Here is a 5,121-nt window from a genome sequence, read left to right on the forward strand (position 1 = left end):
GAGGAGCTTGGTCCAGGAGAAAGGGAGCCCCGCTTCGGCGCCAAGTCCAAAGCCAGTCGCTCGCTCTGCCCAGATTTCCTCTGCAACTCCTCCACGTCGCCTTCACTTCGAGAACAGTAGCGAAACCCTCCGCTTAGAGGCTGCTGGGTTAAGCCACCAGTCACAGAAGCGTGAGCGTCTCTGGACTGACCTTGCGTGGGCAGCAGCCGCACCTGTTGACCGGTCCTGCCGAAGCTGGCCTCTGAAGGGGGCTGGCGACCACGGGCGCCCCGACCCGAGGTGCACCCCCCCCCCCACAGACAACCAGGGGGCCTGACAAGACGTGCCCTCCTCCCCCAGAGGCTGTCCCCACCACTCCCCTTCCTCCGGTGGCGGCACGGCCTGGAGGTCTTCGGGACACCCCTGGAGATGCACACGAGGTCCCGTGCTGGCCCGTCAGGGGGTGTGGCTCCTACAGAGCCTTTGTGGGATGCTGCTCACCCAGCAAGACCTGCTCGCTCAGGACAGGCGAGAGAGAGGATACCCAGGCCCAGAAGCCCAGGAAGACTGCCCTGGTGCTCCAGAATTCTGAAGATACCAGGTGGTTGCAAACATGAATCCAGGCGGTACCGGTCCTCTGCATCCCTCGGTTCACATCGCCAAGAGACGCAGCTGAGGAGAAAGGGCAGGGAAGGGGCTGGGACCAACCGGGCCACCTGGAAACCGGCACAGTAGAGGCAGAAGCGAGGTGTGTGCATGGGCACAAAGTGAGTGCGGGGTGCATTTCTCTGAAGCGAGTTTCAGCGTGGCGGCGATCCCAGGGCACGTGGGTGGTCCTCGTGAGGGAGGAGGGGCCAGAGAAGGCCCGGGGCCAAGACCGCAGTTCACCGGGACCTCCAGTGGGTGACCTGATTCCAGGTTTGGAAGAAACAGACGCTGTAGGAGGGGCTTTGCTCGTTTGCTTCGTATTAAGGAAAGACCTGCAAAGTGGCTGAATGCCCCAACTGCGTGCACTGACTGTGGTCTGTCTGACAAATGTCTCTTTCTGTCTCCTGGCAAAAGAAGTGAGGGCCGTGTTCTCAGTCCCTCAGATGGACCAGAAACCTTCCTTGCAAAAAGACCAGTTGAATTAGAAAAGGATAAATCAACCTAGCTCAGGTCTACCAAAATAAATACCTCCCATGAGAAGCACCAAAAATCTTCAGGATCTGAAGAAAAATTCCGTTATAACTGGTCTAAGCTAGTGGCAAAATTCCTTCCTTGGTTTTGGAAGCAGGATTTGCTGTCCTGAGGCACAGGGATGCTCTGAGGTCCAGAGAGTTGACACACACACCTCGCCCTGGGTCTGGGCCAGCTGTCTCAAGGCTCCCACTGGTTGAGTTCCGCGGGGACTCTGGCCACGAAGACGCAGTGCCAGCTACCCCATCTGGCAGAGGCCACGGCGGGGTAAGCATCCTTAAAGGCAAGAGAAAGCACGTCTGGAAGCTGAAATGTGAAACTATCAGAAAGGCTTGGGAGAAGAAGGAGCAGATCTGCTGGTCCTTGGCATTTCTTATTTAGGCTCCTTCTAATTTTATACATAATTTACACGTGAATCTTTCAGAAAGAGTAAGGCTTTCGTTCCTGTGCTGCTGCTCATCGGACTTTGCAAAAAGTCGCTGCACAGGGTGTCCGCCTGGATGGCCCGCATATCTTTCAGTTCTCACCCTCCAGGTGCGCTCTTGCAAACACTGCTGGTCATGTTGATTCCCCCTCTGGGGTCTGGCGCTCCACTGTGGTCCCAACACAGGCTTGGGGATTGCCAGCTGGACGGAAGGCGGCCCGCTGCCAGCTTCCCACCACGAGTGGACTCCGGTGCGTCTGTTGACACTCCGGTCCCTCTTTGAATTCCTGTTCCGTGGACCTGAGTGAGGACTTGAGCACCGAGAAACAAAAATGTGTGTGAGAGGGAGTATTTCTCCAAATTGTATTTAATTTTGTTTCAGGAGCAGAGAAGGAAGAATTTACTTGGGAATCCAACAGACGGAAGTAGCCCAAAAAAGAAAAAAAGAGACCGGGCTCGGTGGCTCAGCCTGTAATCCCAGCACCTTGGGAAGCCGAGGTGAGTGGATTGCCTGAGCCTGCGAGTTCGAAACCCGCCTGGACAACTTGGCGAGACCTCATCTCTACAATAAGTAAAAAATTAACTGGGCGTAGTAGTGTGCACCTGTAGTTCTGGCTACTTAGAAGGCTGAGGCGGAAGGATCGCTGGAGCCCAGCAGGTTGATGCTGGGGTGGCTGTGAGCATGCCACTGCACTCCAGCCTGGGTGATGGAATGAAACTCCAACTCAAAAAAAAGAAAAAGAAAAGAAAAAAAGAGTAAATAGTTGGGTTTGGTTTTCTTTTTTTTGAGTCGGAGTCTCACTCTGTCGCCCAGGCTGGAGTGCAATGGCATGATCACGGCCACCACAGCCTCAACCTGCTGGGCTCAGGCAATCCTTCCGCCTCAGCCTTCCAAGTAGCTGGAACTACAGGCGCACACCACCATCTCCAGCTAATTTTTTCTTTAGACACAAGCTCTCACCAAGTTGCCCAGGCTGGTCTCAAACCCCTGGGCTCAAGCAGTCCTCTCGCCTCCACCTCCCACAGTGCTGGGATTACAGACGTGAGCCACCTCATCCAGCCCCAATATTTTCTTGCACAGAATGAAGCACACCCATGTCTGTGTTCCCACGTGGCTGTCTGCCCCGGGCCCCTACATCCAGGGTGGGATGAGTTTGCCTGTAACCCCCACACTTACTGTGTGTTGGCCCCAGCATCGGCCCCAACCCATCTTTATATCCCGATCACCTGTGTGCTGCATCGGCGAGCGGTTCACCTGGAAACATGTGCCTTGCAGAGTAGCTGGTAGGGCCCTGAGGAGCCTGTGGCCTCAGAGAGTGCTGTGCTCCAGGCATTTACCCCAGCCCCTGGCCTGCTGCCACTGCAGCCACCAGCTGTAACCCCCCCACCCCCGTGAGGTTCAGGTCTAGGGAGCAGAGGGGAGACCACCTGTGAGGTGTCTCAGAGTTGGCGAGAGGAGAGGAGAGCAGGCCCAGCCTTGTGCAACCTCCTCCTTGTGATGCAGATACGCAGGGAGATAAGTGTTTGCATCCACACGTGGAACCCTCCTCCCCATCCCTGCAGGCTGATGCTTGGCGCTCCCGGGCTGTCCCTCAATTTACAAACGGAGCCCAGCTTGGTCTGGGAGGAGCATGTGGGCCTCCTTAAAAGCTGGGCGGGAGGCACCCCGGGTCCTTGCCAAGACGATTTTAAATATGAAATTCCTTCCAGTTCCCAGGGGACCTAGAGAAGAGAAGTAGGACGCAAATCCCTCGCTCCTTTCAGCACTGCTGCTGGGGCTGACGGACAGGGTGGCGTGTCTGCACGGGTGCCAGTCCATGGCCTCTGGCCAGCTCCTTCCCGTTGGCTCCTGGGAGCTGGGCCCGTCCCAGCCCCCAGGCCAGCCCCATTAGCTGGTGCCTGCCTCAGGAACCTGGGGACGTTTCCATGGTGCCGTGTACCCTTCTGAATAAGAGGAGGGGTGCCCCTGGGCCACTCGCTAATGAAGCCCCAGCACAGCCTGGGATTCAAAGGAGAGGGTCCAGGGCATGCCAGGCTCCCACGGCGGCCATTCAGGGCCCCGGTCTCCCCTCCGCCCAGCCCTTCCCTTCCCTTCCCAGGACTGGCTCCCAGAGGAACGAAAGCAGGAAGGGTGTGAGTGGGTGGGCTGGGGCGCACCTCAGCCCCTCCTCACCCTGCCTCCTGCCCGCTCCCAGCGCCAGTGGGCTGCCCTCTGCAGCTCCTACCCACGCCCTTCCCGCCTCGGCGCCCCCCTGTACCCTCCCACCTTCAGGAGTTTTCTCCTGGCCTCTGACGCTGGGCTCCTTCTCCACCCCAGCGCCCTGTCCTGCCTGTCCCTCCAAATATCTACGGGACGTCGGCAGACACGTGTCTCAGGTGCCTCCACATCAGCTTGTCCTGGCTCCAACTCACCTTCACTCTCCCCTGCCCTGTCCGGTGACAACATCACAGCCACACGCTTGTCCCCGACAGAAACCTGGGGATCGTTCTCCACTCCACACAGGACAAAAAAAAACTCTTGAACATGCCATACCCCCGTACATACAGATGCACACGTGCACACACAAATGCACACAAACACCAAAAACACACATGCGCATACAAAGACAAAAGCAATGCAAACACAAAAACACATGCACAGACACATCAGCACACAAATATACACACAAACCCACAGGTACACAAACATAAGCAAAACACACAAACACATGCAAGTGCACACAACCACACATGGACACAGGTATGCACAAACACAAATAGAAACACATGTGCAAACTTGCACAAACACACATGCACAAATGCACACGCCCATATGTGCAACCACATACACACAAGCACAAACACGTGCCCGCACACACTTTAAGCTGAAGCCAGCTTGAGCTCCACAGGTCTCCTTCACTTTTACACAAAGGCAAGGTCGCAGAAAACAAAGCAAAACTGTGTCTGGCCAGCTGGAAAGGACGAACCTTTTATCGGTGTGGACGAAGCTCAGGTGCCAACCTGTGAGTCATCAACGAAGCGCTGTCTGGTCACTTGCCACCCATACCTAAAACCGTATCTCAAGTGAGACCCGATCTGGACGTGACCCCAACGTGGTGACGGCTGCCGCGGGAGCACCTTGGCCCCCCGTTTTCCCGCACACAACACCTTGATTTCTGTCCGAGCTGTTTGTAATTCCCACGGCAACGTAGACACCTGTGCTGGAAAGGCTGGGCTGCGATGGGACATTTCTCCCCAAGCCATGTGTGCCCAGTGCCCTGTGGCCTTGGGGACCTGGTTGGGTGGCTTTATGTTCACTTCCACAGAGTAACCACGGCTGTCCTTTCTAAGTAACTTTTTGTTTGGAGTTGGAGTCTCACTCGGGCACCCAGACCGGAGTGCAGTGGCCGCTCCCGGCCACCGCAGCCTCGACCTGCCGGGCTCCGGCGATCCTTCCGCCTCGGCCTTCCAAGTAGCTGGAACTACGGGTGCGTGCTACCACACCCGGCTAATTTTTTTGATGTATTGTAGAGATGAGGTCTCTCCAGGTTGCCCGGACT

The sequence above is a fragment of the Carlito syrichta genome, unplaced genomic scaffold, assembly GCF_000164805.1.
Source record: "Carlito syrichta isolate Samal-C Ts95f unplaced genomic scaffold, Tarsius_syrichta-2.0.1 Scaffold142858, whole genome shotgun sequence".
NCBI lineage: Eukaryota > Metazoa > Chordata > Mammalia > Primates > Tarsiidae > Carlito > Carlito syrichta.